At 42.4% G+C, this 17,535-nt stretch overlaps 1 long non-coding RNA gene across 2 annotated transcripts; it reads left to right on the top strand.

Moving 5' to 3' along the window:
* Positions 1–6,109: 6,109 nt before the first annotated feature.
* On the top strand, positions 6,110–8,901 carry LOC128789878 (uncharacterized). 2 transcript variants are annotated; one of them, XR_008431563.1, is made up of 3 exons: positions 6,110–7,183; positions 7,443–7,589; positions 8,200–8,901. It is a non-coding gene; the product is annotated as an uncharacterized LOC128789878 (long non-coding RNA). The 2 variants fall into 2 exon arrangements; XR_008431564.1 differs by having other exon boundaries at positions 7,443–7,744.
* The last annotated feature ends 8,634 nt before the right edge of the window (positions 8,902–17,535 follow it).

Raw genomic sequence — 17,535 nt, 5'->3', positions numbered from 1 at the left:
GGAGCATCTTGAAACAAAAATTTAAAAAACATAAATTCTCCAACTCCTTGTCTCATTTCATATAGTCACCCCCTAAAAAAAAAATCCAGAATAAACACCTAGGACTTTATTTTATCTTTATGGGGAAACAAGAATACCATACTGGAGTACAGATGAATGGTGTATCAAATCTGTTTCTGGCAGTAACCAGTGCAAGGTGCCTTAGAGAAGAGTGACTGAATTCTATTAATCAGTAATTATGAAATAATTTGCTTATCTGGGAGCTGTCTCTTTAATGTCATTCACTTAGAAATTATACACAGTGTATATTGCTTAGAATATTGCCCCATCTAATATCAAATTGTCACATTCAGATGGATGATACTGTTTTACTTTGTTCTGTGTAAACCTTGTATCAGAGTTTCATGGGTTGAGTGGAACATTTTAAACATCTACACAGAGTATATAGGAGAAAAACAGCGCAGATAAGGCCTGTGCTCCTAAAACTGGGATGTTTCAAACATTTCTAATTAACATTTTTCTATTACACCTATGTAAACACCTATATTCCTTTCAGCTAAACACTTTCCCAAGTTGGTAACAAAATAAGACAAGATGACATATGGTTACAACTTAATAATTGATAGCAGCAGTAGTAAAAAGAACAAAGATATTTCATTGTCTTCTTCTAAGGCATCCTTCATATTAAAAAACTACCTAAGTTTTATGAACTCTGACTAAATTATTAATAATTTCATTTTAAGATGTCTGACAGTATTGCATATTTCAGTTATTGCTTTCTGACTTCTCATAATATAATAGATGCACACCCTTCCTCCAAAGGACAGATTTATTGCTTTGAAACTGTCTTTTCTGCATGTTCCCATTCTGTCCCAGCTTAAGCCTAAACTTAATAGCATGGCGGGCATGAAACCATTAGATTCATGTGTACATCAATCAGCACTATATTGATTGATGTAACCTTGCAAGTGGCAAAGGAAAGCTGGAACTTGATTTTGATGTTTATACACTTCCCACTGGTCAGGTTTCCTGATGACAAATGCCACCACAGTATTTGAGAAGAGAAAAAAGGATCCTTCTTTATGGCTGGGAGCATCAGTGCCTACAGTGCACTGATGAGCAGCCCACGGTCACTTGCAATCTGAGGATAATGGGACTTGGCCCTGCAAAATCCTCAGCCTGAAAGTTTCATAAATTTTTTTTATTACAAAGCTGTATGGCACAGCCATACATTAAATAACAGTAGGACTATTGTTCCACATACAGAAAAAGGGTGCAGGTGACCCATTTAGAGGGATGTAAAGGTGTTTATTGCTCTTGGAGCAACCTGTACATCACCTGCTACAGAACCCTTTTTGTCATCTTTGGTGTTACCCTGGAGTAATAAAAAAATAAAAGATTTGCTTTTGAGCACAGTCAAGAAGTACAGAAATGTGTGTACACATACACACTGTGTGGGTAATTTAGGGGCTGAAAGGCTGACACTGTAGTGTGAGACATTCCAAGGTACCACAGTTTTGGAAGTTGTGTCAGGCACTGACACTTGCAACACTGGTGTGCTGGGTCAGTCTGCCATCAGTACTTGTTTTCAAGAAAGTTTTCTCAGCTTTGGCTCTTGGTCTAAGAAGTTCTTAGTAAAAATATTTGCAATTCAGCATTATTTCTTCTGTGCTATAAAGTCTCCTCATATTACTACTCCAACAAGACATGCTGTTCCAAGTTTTGTTCATGGGTAATGAAATCAGCAGATGACTAATGTTAAGTTGAAGAAGAAGAATTTAAGCTCCTGTGACAGTCCTTGGGAAAGACGTACAGTGATGTGTTTCCCCTGAGCCCCAGCAACTGTATAGTCATTGCTTGTCACTTCAGCTTTCCAATTTTAACATGCAGGAAGGGGGTGGTTTTGGCACTTGTTCATTAAAGCTTAGTCCCATGTCTGCAGTATGTCATAGTTTACTGTATAGAAAATCCTAAGTGAGGAGTGTAATGAGCATCATCAGTGTTGCAAGTTGTTACTCTGGACTTCTACTCCTTAATTTTACACCATGGGCTCCCAAATTGTCTTTGCTGTGTGCCAGTCACAATCAGGAGCTCTGCAATGTAGGGCAAGCTCTGGGAGGAATGCTACAGATGTCACAGAATATTTCTGAGGAGTGTATGGCAGAAGCAGCCACAACCTGAGGGCAGAAGCATTGAGAGGGGTCAGGCTGTCTCCCCCTAATCCCAGGTTCTCTGGAAAGAGCATCATGAAGCTTTCTGCCTTGCAGAGAGTAAAGGGAGCAGTTGCTCAAACAGAACTGACCTGCATTTCAGAAATAATTCTAAAACCACTATTTTATACTTTTCTTTCAATACAAGAAAATGTGTGTATCAGGAGTGATTACAGCAATTAGATGAATGATGAGGTCAGGTCAATGAATCCAAAGCCTCACAAGTAGTTTACTGATAAAATGGAAAAAAAAAAATTAACCTTTCTCCCTGTGGCTTCAAAAACAGCTGTCTTAGGTTGCAAATGCAAGATGTGGCCGGGGGTGTGCATTCCGTTGCCATCTGTTAGATGTGGGGCAGCTATCTTCTGTTAATTGGGCCTCCTGTTAAAACCAGGTGGAGCAGTTTTCTTTATCTCTTCTACAACCTATCCTCCCTCTGGGGAGATATCATCTGTTAATGGCCATTGAGTGTCACTGCATAACTGATAAAATTACATAATCCCATTGTGAGAAGCTCTGCCCAGGGGGAGAAGCCAAGCATTCCCACCTGGATATAAGCTGAGATTTGGCAGACCACAGCCAGCCTTTCTCTCTGGATTCCCAGAGGAGCAGCTTTCTTTTTCACTGGGTTCCCAGAGGAAGACAGGCCCATTTATACCACCACTGGACCTTCAGAGGGAAACTACACCCTTCTACAGGATCACTGCTTCACCAGAACCACACCTGTCACTGCAGGAGGACTGCAGCCACCATTCAATTGGACTGCTACCAGCACCCTGACCAACTGCATTTTTATTTTTCCTAAGAAAAAACTGGTACTCCTACTCCCATATCTTTGCCTGAGACCCCCCCCCTTAATTTCAAAGGTATAATAATTCAGAGGGAGGGGGCTTACATTTTCCATTTCAAGAGAGGCTTCTGCCTTCCTTAGCAGACACCTGTCTTTTCAAACCAAGGCAACAGCTAATATGTGGATATTCCCAGCTCAGTCAGAGAGAAAAAGAAAGGTTTTCTAACCAGGCGAGAGCCTGGGAAGCAGTTGGGAAAGAATGTAAATAATTCTCTAATCTATCTTGTTTTCACATTGTTTATAGATATGCTCTGCCACTGTGCGTCATTCACTGCACACCAATGGTGTGACATGTTTTTACTCTAAGACCAATGAAATTAATCCGCACGATGTTCTCTATATATAGAGTGGTGCATTTGAAATAAATTGGAGTTCATTCTCTTTGCCTTCTAATCTGGAGTTCTCTGTTCCCATCCTGCTCAACGGTGACACTAATATTTTATGTAACTGGATTCCCTAAACTTAGGGGTTTAGAACCTACTCAAATATCTTTAAATTAGAGGAGATCATATAACTATCCCAGAATAGTTTTGGATTATCAAGGACTGCACAAGGACTGTGCATGTAACATTAATAGTGTGTAGAACACTTCACAGTGTATAACTCTGACCTCTTCACTGGTGAAAATGTGGAATTATACCAAGTCTCTTTTCCTGCATTTTGATGGTGAACCATGTCTCTAACAGTTTCAGTCTGTTCTGATTCACCTTCAAGCAGTCTAATTTGGGTCATATTTCCTTAGATTATTTATGAAAATATTGTGTAAAGATGGCATCAGAACTGTGCTGTGCAAAGGTGTATGGTTTCTACCTCTTCTCCTTTAGCTAGAAGGGTCCCCTCTTGAAGAAAGGCTTTACATTGCTTTGCCACAATTTGTGGCCAGCATACCCAGGCAGGTATTCTTCATCTGCTTGGAGCTGAGAAATGGGCCTGCTCTTTGTTTGTCTTTATAAAAATTTTCTACAAATACTTATGGGAAGTTTGCATTTTTGTTTACATACACAGGATGGTAGCTGGGGCTATTGAACTCTCCCAATACTCATATAAAATAAAAAATTGTAGGCTAATGCACCTGATTAAGGAGACCAGAGAACCCAGAATTTCTAAGCATTCTGTGCTTGTCTTAGCAGTTCCAGTGATATTCAGTTATGTATTTTTGAATGAAACTTGCCTTAAACAGTCTCCTTTAAAAGATACTCCAAAGCACAAGAAGTGGGAATTTACAATGTAATGCCCCTTCTCAGATTTGTTTGTTATATGTCTCAAGAAAATTAGAAGACTACCAGGACAAAGGTATTTTCTCTTGTCCAAGTTCCTCACAGGTTAATAAAAATAATAAAAATAATTGCAGATTACACCAAGGATAAGTGTTATCTTCTCTGAACAGAGTATTATCCCAGGATAATACTCTGTTTACTTACACATAAACAGGACAGCCTAGATGAGATGTAGTTACATTAATAAAAGGGTTAACAAATCCAGCCAAAATGGGACTGACTACTTGTGTGTACCAAAGCAGGTCCATTTTATCAACTGAGCTTACAGTGAAGAACTTGAAAGTCAAATCTTCTGTTGACATTCTTAGTCACTCTTACCATAAGGTAGCTTAATGCAGATCTTAGAATGCCTTAAAGTGAGTAGTGTAAAGATTGCTAGAAAGTATTTAGTTGTCTGTGCAGTTCTGAGAAACTCTCTGGATTTTTTTCACTGAATTATAGGGCCAGTGCTCAGTGCTTTTTAATGACTAGACCACATTAAAAGTTCTCCCTAGTCTCACTTCATAAACCAGTGTTTGGTTAGTGAACGCCTCCAAGATATGGAGAGGCCACCTCTAGCTCGGACAGGTAAGGCAGACCTGGTTTCAGGAAGCATCCTTGCTCATACTGCTGCATCCAGCCCCTGCTCACAAACACTGTGTCCCACCGGCAGGCAACCCATGGACAAGCTAGGGCAAGAGGTACTTTGAGCAGGGCCACACAAGGAGTGAATTGCAGCCTGACTGCCCTGGCTCAGGGAACCCTGCACTCTTTGCTCTGTCACTGCCAGACACCTTCCAGCTGCCTCGGGCGTGCTGTGTGACTAAGGACAGAGACAGGAAAGACTTTCAGAGAGCCCTGGGGCAACCTTTCTCCAGCTGCAGATGGTGCTTACAGTGATTTCCTTTTGAGCCTACTAACTGAACTATTCACCCTCCTAGAGGTACATAAACAGGATGGATGGTTTTTACGCTAGGAAGTACTGGGATTTTAGTTGAGAACTCGTTAATTTAAGGAAGGCAAGTAGGTAGGTCCAGAGGTAGAAAATCACTTTACTTGTTTGTTGTTTATACAATTATTTTTCCCTGTGGTAACTTTAATATCTTCGAGCTAAAAAAAAAAAATAGGAAAAAAATTATACTGCTACCCTAGGGATAGCTGGAGAAAGAACCAAATGTAAGAAAAAGCACACCCTTCCCCTGCAGCCCAATTATACCAGTTCTTCCTGGGAGGGGGCCAGAAACTGCATGCCTGGATGTAACTGTGATTGAATTGGATTTTAAATAAAACACTATCAAAAGTTATAGAATAGAAAGAATTGTTTTTTCCCTCCACAGCTGAAGGTGTAAAAAAAACTAGTTTACTCAAAATCAGGATTAGTTTCTGCTCTATTTCATTATTCTGCACAAATTTAATATTAATGATGTTTCAGTTAGTAATGTAAACAGTTTTAAAGCATCTTCTTCCTATGAGTTTTAAATACAATTATGGGAAAAGGGTGCAAGAAAGAAGCCAGAGTTTGTGACAAACAAGAGTTTTGGCACCAAGCAGGCAATTGAGGGCCAAATAATGTAACACATCGATGCAGGTATTTATACAGTTCAGCAGACTTGTACATCAGTAGTCATTTGGGCTGTGAAATTTATGTGACTTGTAAGACCCATATCCTGAGCTTCAGGTACCCTATTTATTTTTTTTTTCCTCTATGACATTGATTCTTGGGGATGAAATTGTGTGTGTTGCCCTGTGAAGAGAGGACAACCTCTTGCCTGGGCTCAGAGCTAGTTGGGGAGGCACAGATGCAAATACCAGTTTGTAAATTTCTCTCACTCAGCCCCAACACATTTGTCAGCCTTGTCTTAAAAGTTTGATATGGGTGGAAGTATTGTTCTGGAGAGTAGGGAGGCTCCACCAAGGGATCTGGACAGGCTGGATAGATGGGCCAAAACCAATTGTATGAGGTACAACAAGGCCAAGTGTCAGGTTCTGCCCCTGGGTCACAACAACCCCACACAGCACTACAGGCTGGGCCAGAGCAGCTGGAAAGCTGCCTGGTGGAAAAGAACCTGGGGGTGCTGGTTGACAACAATTGGCCATGAGCCAGCAGTGCCCAGGTGGCCAAGAAAGCCAATGGCATCCTAGCCATTGTGTCAGCAATAGTGTGGCCACCAGGACAGTGATTGTTTCCTGGTACTTGGCACTGGTGAGGTCTCACATCAAGTACTGTTTCCAGTTCTGGACCCATCAATTAATTCAAGAAGGAAAATGAGGTGCTGGATTGAGTCCAGAGGAGGGTAACAGAGCTGGTGAAGGCTCTGGAGTGCATCTCCTATGACATCTCCCTGAAAGGAGGGTGTAGCCAGGTGGGTGTCAGTCTCTTTTGCCAGGCAACCAGTGACAGGGCAAGAGAACACAGTCTTAAGCTATGCCAGGAAAGGTTTAGGTTGCACATTAGGAGGATATTGGAACGGGTTGTTAAGGGAGGTGGTGAAGTCACTGTCCCTGGAAGTGTTTAAGGAAAGACTGGATGTGGCACTCAGTACCATATCTAGTTGATGTGGTGGTGTTCAGTCATTGATTATATCAGAGGTCTTTTCCAACCTAATTGATTCTGTGATTTGGTGGGGTCAGGAAGCTATGCAGGAGTAAAAATGCAGGTGTTGGAATAGTAGTTGCTGCTGCCTAAAATCTGTCCTCCACAAGCCTCTCCTGTGGAAAAGCAAGTTGAGATAACCTTCAGGCAACGCAGTCAGACCCTCACTCGACACTCACCACAGCTGGCTGAGCGATAGAGGCAAGAAAGGCTCTTTTTGCAGGGTTTTATTCCAGCAAAGGATATCACGTGTGGCTGAAGGGAACCCAGCGAGGTAAAAAAGAGCCCAACCATGTGCAGGAGACAACTTAAGAAGGGGACGGGGTGGGGGCAGAGCTAAGGGAGGGGCAGAGGGGTTTGGTCTCCAGGGGAAGGGGGGTGGCCACCAGGGATACCAATCCAGTGAGAGGACAGGGAAAGGAGAAACCAGAGGAAGTTACACAGGGGAAGTTGTGGCACAGAAGTCCAACAGGGAGACGGTTTTTCTCCCCAGGAGGACTGACTCTTTAGTGAGTAGTTACTGCCGTTGCCAGGGCCGAGAACTTGGGAATTGACCGACGTGGGAGAGTTGATGGGATGCTACACAGGAGCAGTCCCAAACTGACATCATGGCCCCACGTAGAGCTGCAACACCTGGCAATGCCTCAAGAGTGCCTGACAGTTTTGGTGCTGATGTTCCTGTATGCTTTATCGCTAATGTTAAGTGCAGTCTCATAGGATGTAGAAAAACTTAATGAAGTCTGCCATAATCATTGCCCAAAAAGGATCCTTTTCCCAGGCCTGTGACACTGCTTTGCTCTCAGCTTGTTGGATGAAGGTTCTACCAGCAGTGTGGGTGAGACAGTACTGAAGATGCTGCATGCCATGCAGCCTTGGTTGTTGTCCACATGCCCAAGGGCTGTGTGTTTACTGTACCTCTTTAATATGTCCCCAAGCCCTGGGTACTAACAGGACATTCATTCTGAGAATCTAAAGTTTTTATATAGTTGTCTAAAATTGACATTAATTGCTGTGTGAACCTAACATTAATAGCTAATTGCTAACATTAAAGCTTTGTGAAGCTTCTCTGAAGTCCCTAATTTGGCTTTATAGTTCCTTGTAATGGTTCTGAGGCTTTCTAAGGACAACTTTTAAAAAATGCCCTAATTTTGGAAAATCTCAGTTATTCATTGTATCTGACAATGTTTGTAACTACTAAAGCAACATAATTGCTCATGTATAATATGTCGTAAGTCTTGTCTGCTGTTCATGCATTTTACAGCCTAATGAAATGTTTCTGCCTCTCAACAGGGCTGTTTAGAGGGACTGTCATCAGGATAATTAGAAAGCCAACCCCAGGATCTCCCGCAACCTACTTGCTAACTTAGGACCTCTGAGGTTCTAAGGAATGCACCATACATCTCCTCTGGGCAGCTCCCAGACATACTGCTTTATCACAAGAGCCCTCACACTTAGTCTTGATTCCTCCTCTTGATACCATGGATGAAGAAAATGACACACAGCCGCTACTCAGTGATATCAAGGGCTATCAGTGGAACTAGAGAGAGTACACAGCCTTCCTGACATTGCCAATAAACAGGGGCAGGCCCTTTCATCAGGGCAACATCAGGGATCAGCTAGTTTAGGCATTATCTCTTTGTGTGGCCTAAAATGACTGAGACTGCTGAGGCACTTGTGCAATCAATGCAGAGGACTAAACCTCCCAATATCAGCAGCTGGAAGTTACCAACTGAAAGACAAATCATTCCCTGTAAAATCTGGCCCAGTCTGTCAGGATTTGGGGCTTGTCAGTCTCCTGATTTTTAAACTGGTGATGAGGTTCTCAGATGCCTTGGCAATGGGCAACCTGCCATGCAAGCAACTGAAGCAGCCAAATAAATGATGAGTCAAAGAGTCTCAATAAAAATGAAACATAATGACTTAAATCAAATTTAACATCCAAATACTTCCTGCAAACTGGTGCAATTGAAGCATGACATAGAAACAGGAATGACTTTGTCGGATATGGGATATATCAAGTTCTGAAGCAATGCAGACTGGATTGCAGGAAGCTAATTAGGTGATGCAGGTAAAAGCTATGTGTGCTTGGGAAGAAGCAAGTCTTCCCCTTCAGAGAAAAGCCTCCATGACCCCTTGTTTAGTACAGGCAATTAGTTCTGTGGCAATTTGAAAAAGGGCAAGTCTCATCCTCAGACAAATACACCAAAATGCCCTACACTGATGACAGCTTCCTCGGTAAGGCACGGCAAAAGCTGTATTTGCTTTGTCTCTTACTCTCTTTCTTTCTGCTCTGAGAGGGGAAAGGATGATTGCAGCAGCAGCATTATGGCCTCTTCTGCTGTGGTCTTCATGTTGAGCCACAAGTAGAGTGACCTGCACCAAAAGGCTCAGTGCAGGGGGGGAATCCATATTCCTCAGAGAACCCTCAGTGTGCCAAAGGCTTTGCATCATGAGCAAGTGCCACAGTCCCTTTTGACTCTTAGCTGAGGAAGACCTCTCCTAAAACATATTATGAGAACAAAAATTAGTTTGATGGTCCAAAAAAGTACAGGAACTACTGTGTTGCGTGAGATGGGGAATGGAGCTGGCCTGTGACATGGGGCAGGTTTGGTAGAGTGAAGTGCAATGAGGGAGGCAGCAAGAGCTGGCTGCACAGCCTGGATGGCGCAGCACTGAGGAAGAATGTGAGAGTACCAGCTCCTCACGTGGGTTCCCTCAAGAGGCAACAGTGCAGCAGCTGTGCCCTGCTACTTGATGCCAAGAGAGCCAAGTGTGCTTGGGCTTGTGAGAAATGGGATGACAAAGCTTGCTGGTAGTGTGTATGGTGGGAGAAGGAAAACATTGAGAGACCTTATTATATGAAGGTAGCTTTGATCAGGATGATGGGGGCTTGAGACACTATCCACTGTTTAAATATAGAATAATTACAGAGTGTCTCCAGGGATGTAATGGCTGTTGCATTGATCCAAACCACTGGGCTTGTCTGGGCAATTATTTCCTGCAATACCAATAATACTGGATGTTCTTTAAGCAGAAGTGTTCAAAATTTTTTTCTAACTAATACACAATCATTCACCAGGTTTTATTGTGTAATCTTTAGAATCCTCTTCTTAGGGTCTCTATTTAGGCATATTTGTGACTGAGACAGCTTGACAGGATCGCTCAGACTGAATGACAGCTTGCTGCCAGAAGAAGAGAGGACTCTTATCCACACTCCAAGCACCGGGGAAAAGAATCTATTCACTTAGAGCAGCAGGAATCTCAGCAGGACCTTACCACAAGACCCTGTGGGAGCCAGAGGCATGGTGAAGGAAGGAGGAGTGGGAAGGTGCAAACCTCCACCTTCCAGCACACCTCCTGCACAAACATACCAATGCACCTAAGGTTTGGGAAATCAGTAGAGTGAGTTCCAAACTGAGCTGGGAAATCTGTGGTTTGGAGCACAACTCTACTGCCTTTCTATGTGTAATTATTACTTCATGCATTATGAATATGGATTTATGAATCCTGGACTTTGCTTGGATAATGCTGGTTCTGAGCAGGGATTTGGAAATGTAACTTCTCTGTAATTCACTTTCCTCACCTCTATAATAGTTTGCAGCAGCTTGCTTTTGTAGGATGCATTGAAATGTACAAAAGGAAAGCACCAGTGGTAAACAGCATTTATGCACTGCAGTTGTGCATAAAGGGCTTTTGATCTATATTTATGGACCTGAAAGCAATTACAAATTTTCTTCACAAATTAATGTAATTGTTGAGAGAGTATATTAACTTCTAATCCATTCCAGTGTGTTCTTGTGCTTTTGCCTGATAATTTGAAGACTTTGAGATTCTTAAGATTAATAAATAGACCTGAAGAGAGTAGGAAATGCAGCCTCTTCTAGAAATCAGCGTGTAATAAAGACTGCATGACTCAACAGCAGAGTCCATTTCACTCAAAGGAATCAATGTGCTTAGTTGTTTAAGCATGGGATGCACAAACTCTTCCCATAGCAGCTGTTACTTTAATGTTGACAGTTTAGTAAGTCCCAGGACAAAACCAAAAGCTCTCCAGAAGGGGCTACTTTGATCTGCAGGACCTTCACCTCACTGACATGTTGACTGTAACCAAACAGAAGTCAGAGCACTTTGCTCTCAACCAGTTAATCTCAAATACATCTGACTGTGTTGGCAGTGGCACTGTGCCCAGGGCTCCTCTCTTTGATTCATCCAGCCAGGGGAGTTAAGTCAGACCAATGAAGTCAGGACCTGCAAAAGGCTCACAGTGGAGTCCAAATGACAAGACTTTTTTTCCATAAATTTGCATGTGTTATATGATTTTGTTGAAAGTTTTAAAAAATGAGAATCTCGGCAAGCTGTGAGAGCATATGGTGTCCTTGCAGGATCTGGCCCAGGATAAAGTATGTTAATTGTATATTTTCTGCATTTTACTGTGATCTTTAAGGCACAAGTGCCACCCCATGGGAGAAACAAGTTCCCAGACAAAGCACTCTGTGATCCTTGGAGGTGACAGAATTTCACAAGAAAGGTCAAGCTGAGATCTCAAGGGATAAAATTACTGATTGACCATGGTCATTATACAGATTAAAAGTTTAAATAGGTCTTCATGCCAATGAGTGTTCTGCTTTTATACTACCCATGGTAACTCCTACCATTAATAAATAAGCAAGGTGGAAAGAATACTCTTTTCTTACTTAATAGAATATTTACCATGATCTGAAGAACTGGAAACATCAAATACAAGTTGATCAATATAACGCTATACTGATACAGCATCTCCTGACAAGGTTGAGTGAGGAGTTTTCTGGGGGAAAGAAATATAGAACTTTGTATTAGTGACAGAAATAAAACACCAAGCCCACAAAAAACCAAACCAACCAAACAAACAAAACAAGAAAAAACCACCAAACCAAAACCAAAACTAAACCAAACAAAACCACCATCAACAACAACAAAAACAAACCCAAAGATAAAGTTTTCTCATCCTCTCAGAAGAAAATTTATATCTGTGTCCTCTTCGATCCAAAGGGAAGTGTTGCAGGGTTGGGTAGGACATCTGGTAGTCCATTCCCAGGTTTGCTCCCATGACAGGAGCATCACAGTTATTCCTTCACAGCTCATCCAGTGCAGAGCAGGCAGGTTACCAGGGAATGCACTGGGGCATGAACATTCAGCTGTGTGGCTTTCCACTCCAGCTGCCTAGCCTACAAGGCTGTTTAACCCCTGCTGTTGAATAACCAGCTCCCCGGTGCTTGGTTGAACTGGGATCAAAATGACATTTAAATTCAAAATACTTCATTTTCATGTTGGTTATTGAAATGATTGAGTCTCAAGTGATAGATGCAACATACTGATGAGAACCTGATCTATAATCAGACCTTCCGAGAATTCTGCACTGTAAAACTAACTGAACAGTTTCCCAGAGGAGAAGGAGAGGAGTGAGAGGAGTGGAGAAACTGAAGATTGGAAAGTAAAGTTGGGTTAATTTAATAGTCATGTAAAACCAAAGATTCCTTAAGTAATAAGGAACTGAGCAGAGACCTATAATTATAGCAAAGGAGAGGGGAACAAACTGACTAGCAGTTACATTGTCATCTCTTGTTCCAAAATTTGCATGAACAGTACAATGAAAACATGCACTAAGAGTGATTGCAGTGGGCCATGTCACAAAGCCAGATGGCAGATACAATATTTCCTCCAGAAATTGTCCAGTCATGTGGTTTGATTCCAGATATCCAACTCTGGAAGATGTCTGGGAGTTAAGATCTATTTTGCATTTAGTTTGGGATGTTTCCTGCCCTGTACCAACATCACTACTTTTCTGCCCAGGTACATGGTTCTAAAACAAGACCACAATTGTTGATTGGGGTATGAATGGAACCTTGATCCAGGGAGGTAGCAGCATATCCATAGTCTGCACACCATAAATACTAGAATTTTGTATAACTTTTATGAGAGGCTGTTCTTACCATCTCCTCAATGAGTACAGATTTTTTTAAGCTTTTGGGAGTAGACAGAAAAAGAGATGTCTGACATCCAAGGCAAATCAGCATTAATAGCATGTGTTCAAAGTGCTACATTGTGCCACGTTCGGAAGAAGGGTAGCTGAGAGGTCCTACTCCTCCCAGGCCCACTCTATCCCCAGCCCAGTCAGGTATGCTCCAGGAACACCTGCAGGGAAAACAGCTGTAGCAGCAGCTAAATGCCCCACAGTGTAAGCCAAGTGCCTAGCCAGAATGCAGCTCCTTATGCAGACTCTCTGAGGACATAACGATGAAGCTTCCCCCAGGCACCTCCAGGGCTGGGCAGCAACTGTGTTTAGCATCTCAGACTTTCTGCTGTGGTCTTTTGAAACAATTTGGGCAGATGAATCCTTTGTGGTTCTAACTGTTGCTCATGCTAGCAAGTCTGGCCCCGTGAAGAAAGGTTGAGAGAAAAATTGGGACCAGAGAGTCAGTGTTGGCTAGACGCTCTTTAGTGGGTTAACCATTACTCCACTGTTAGATGTCATGTGGTCAGAGAGTACAAGCAACAATTTATTAACTGATCCATTTTTAAAAATCTGAAATTTTAGGAGAGAAGTTCTGTTGGGAAGTTTAATTCCTGTTGTAAGTTCTGTTGGGAAGTTTAATTTTACCAAGCTTTTGTCATGATGATAAAAGTTCTGTAGTGGCATGACATTGGAAGCAAAGAGAAATCACAAAGAGAATACGGAGCCAGAGACACTTGTGCCTGTTAGGCCATGCTAGCCAGGAAGCCAGACACTCTGCCTTTACACAGCTTTCCCAGGGAATTTATGTAAATATAAATCCCATGTTTTGCAATGGACAAAATAACAGCTGTGTGATTAGGCTCACAGCATCTATAGCCTTTATTCTCATTCCCATGGGGCTGCTACCATGTAAAATGTGTGTCTCTCTCTCCTCATTCTGCTGTAGGAGTATTTTATTTTTGCAGAAGTCACACATTTAGCTCTGTTAAACATAATGGCATCAGATTGACATGAATGCTCTTTTTAGCTATCTAAGTGCTTTTGCCTTGGAGCAGAGAAATCCTCTTTCTAAAAGCTTCTATTCTACACACTGTGCCAATGGATGACACCATCAGGTACCAATGGCAATGTTGCTGCACTCTGGGGAAGTGGTTGTACTCTGCTGATATCAGTTTTGGTGTTGTCCACACCTCCTCAGCTCTGCACCAGTATGTGAAATTTCCTTCAGTATTTAAGAAGGTTACCTATAAATTATACACATCAGAACAGTCTTTCTGGGATTGGTCACCTATTCTTCAAGTAGGTTTTTCCTGTAAAAACAAAACAATCAAAATCAACACCATGGCTTGTTGTGAGAATTAACAGATGTTGCAGAGCAGCTGGGGACCTGGAGTGCAGGATGTTCACAGCATGGCTGTCACAGTTTTGTGAGGCAGTGCAGTCCTTGCTAGATGTTTCAAATCCAAATGCTTCCCCAGCTGGCACCCTAAGCAGTGGTGGCACATACATGTGAGAGCATTTACCTGTGCTAACTTCTCAGAGTGATTTCTAGCGGTATGAAAAAGATGTAAGGTTGTTCACTGCACTTAATGCTAAACCACTCACACCTCCCATGGACAGGCAGATGGACTGACGTCTCGTACTTCAAAGTCCTGGGGGCTGCTCTCCTGTGGCAGGCTCCTTCCTTCACACCTCACTCCACATTGAAGGCTTGAAGGTTGCTGCTATGGGAATGAGTTATTCCTTCTGCTTGCAACTCTAGCTCCAAGTACCTCGAGGACAGTAGCAGCAGCTGCTGCAAATTTAGGGGTCAGGAAAACATAAAAGCCCTTGTATTACCACAGTTGTTCTTTCCATCCTAATGAGAAGAAGACAACCAACTGCTGCAGGGAGATTGGTGACTGCCCTGACCCTAGCTATGGCAAAAAAGTGTATTCCCTGGGAAGCTCGGGCTGATCTCTGTGGGACTAATGTATAAAGGAGGAAAGCAGCAGAAAGACTGAGAATGTCAGCACTGCCCTTGTTGTGCTTCATCATTGCCTTCCAAGTTCCTCTGGGTGAGTGTTTCTACAGACAGTCCTGTTCATGGCAGTGTCTCTGTCCTCTGCATACAGAGCACATCCTCCTAGCACAGCCCCTGCTGAAAGACCAGCCTCCACTGCCTGGGCAACAGGTGCCCCAGAGGTTTGCTTGCAGTGCTGGGGAACATGGGGGCTGATACCATTCTGGACATAATTTGGTCTTTCTACAGACCAGTTCCCTGTTGACAGACTTCAGATTCTCTCCATGTCATGGCCTAGACATGCTTCAAGAACTCCAGATGAATCAATAAGAATTCTACATTGTTAAGTGGAACAAAAGGCTTCAGACTATCTTTGACATTCACTTTAATTTTAATTTGCCTTTTTTGAAAAAGAACCACTGTAGTTTCCATTTATATTTTGAACAAATTTAGAGCAGAGTATAGCATGTGACCACATGCTGGGAGCTTAGGCTTGGTAAAATATTATAAATTAGCAGGACACTAATTAGCAACACAGCCCTGTTCTTTCATTTGCCAACATGGTTTCTGACTTTGTGTAAGAAACTAAATAAAATGTAAGTAAACAATCTGGAATTTGCAATCAGAAATGCTTGGTTACAAAGCTGTTTGACAGCTTGGAAACTTAGGCACAAAGATGGCAGCACCCTAACAAAACCATCTAATTTACAGGCAGAGAAAATTCATTGAAATTCCCTGTTGCCAAGTGACAAAAGGAAGAATCTGCAGAGGAAAACCCAAACTGAAGGAGAGATGAGCTGCCATGAGTTTCTAGATCAGACTGGCATATTCACCCATTAAAGACCCACTGCTGCCAGGACTGCAGTGACTCTCTCCATATCTCCTGTGCCTTTTCGCTGTGGCATGTTACAGTCTTGTGGACTTTTGGTAGTGGGTACAAAAGAGGTTATATTTATCACAGGAAATGGTGAAATATTTCCAGGCCAGAGTTATACCACAGAGGGGATGCCTTGGAGAATTCTATTGTGTGGCTGCCTGGGGTCATAGGGACTGGGTTTCATGACCCAAACAGCCCCTCCCAGCTTTTTGAAGTTGTTGAAATATGTTATGTGCTTGTTAGCTCTTTCTTTCTGATGCCCAAGATAAAGTTTTGCTTGACTCTAGAACTAAAAACCTCGGGGACAGAGGCAGCTGAACCCTGGCCAAGCATGACTCAGGACAGATGGGTGCTGGAGCTGCCAGCCCAGGAAACAGGAGCACAGCTCTGAGCAGAGTCTGGCGAGTTAAGGGAGCACATTTCACTAAGCAGTGCCAGCAAAGGAAAGGGGGGTCACCAGTGTTTGCATGCACCTGCACTCCCAGCTGCAGAGAAGTGTGTAGGCAATCCAGGTAAGTAAATTAATGAGCTTTGCTTAACAAACTGCCCCAGGGGAATTCCTGAAGCAATTTACTTCTTAGATATATAGCAGTAAACATGTAAAAATTTAGACTAGTTCTTTATGAGGCATAAAATAGCAAGGGATTTGTAGCAAAGAGGAAATATGACTTGGTAACTAGATAGGAAATTAATAGCTCAGCTAAAGGCAGAGTTCAGGCAATGAACTGAAATGTTTTTTTTAGAAGGATTTTTCTATTAAGGCTAATTGTAACAATAGCTGCTCAATAACATTATCCTCAAGTAGCATGAAATGCTTCTGGTCCCATGCACTTAAGCTTAACTGAAAGATTTTACAGGCCTCTAATAGAGCTCCAATTTTATGAGAAAACTTCTGGTATTTGTATTATTGCTGCTTCTGGACTTCCATCAACTTTGCTGGCTGCAGGCAGCCTTTTACAGTCAGCCCTGATGCAAACTTACTTTTAGAGAGTTGAATTAGCCTAATGACCAAACCCAGTTCTGGTCCTGAGTGTTGCATTCATGCTTGGAGAGGTGCAGGTTAGTTTTCAATTAGCTGTGTAGACAAAGGACTTGAGGACTTCTTTGTACATCAGAGGTAACATGGAGGTGACCAAAAAGGCACTAAACAGCTCACATGCTCTCAAGAGGTATTGTGTTTTTCACATTCTCTCACATGAGTTGCTGTAATAATCACAAGCCATATGAGAAGAAATTGTCATCTCTTCTTTTTCTCAGCAGTGCTCCCATTCAAAATTAAATCAATATGTGAAATGGCCCAGCTGTACCTATGTCTGTCATTGAATAGCATATGCAGGGAGCTTCCTGGCACACTGTAGGTGCTACTGTGTGTTTCCATTCCTCCTTATTACTTGTCTGTTCTGGAGAGCTGGGAGCACCAGGGTGACAGTCTGTCATTTTCCCTCTGGGCTGGTCACTACAAGTTTCCAGGGTGCTGTTGAGTCTGGATAATTTCAGCACTTGGTTGTTCCTCTGTCACTGTTTTGGGAAGTGAGTTGTTTATTCCCAGTTCATCTGGGGCTTATGCCATTTTGATATTTACTTATGATATTTTGCAGCTGGGATGCTTGGCCACTACCTGAGCTGAGGGTATAGGATTAAGAGAGCAAGGGTCATGAAAACTAAACTTATATCTGTTTGGAATTATATCCTCAAGTCACTCATGTAGGTATGAAGTCCAGGCTGTTTTTTGCGTGTATAGAAATCTTCAGTTAC

Source organism: Vidua chalybeata, chromosome 6 (assembly GCF_026979565.1).
Source record: "Vidua chalybeata isolate OUT-0048 chromosome 6, bVidCha1 merged haplotype, whole genome shotgun sequence".
NCBI classification, from domain to species: domain Eukaryota; kingdom Metazoa; phylum Chordata; class Aves; order Passeriformes; family Viduidae; genus Vidua; species Vidua chalybeata.
Note: the sequence above shows the minus strand (reverse complement) of the source record. Positions and strands in the feature narration are given on the sequence as shown.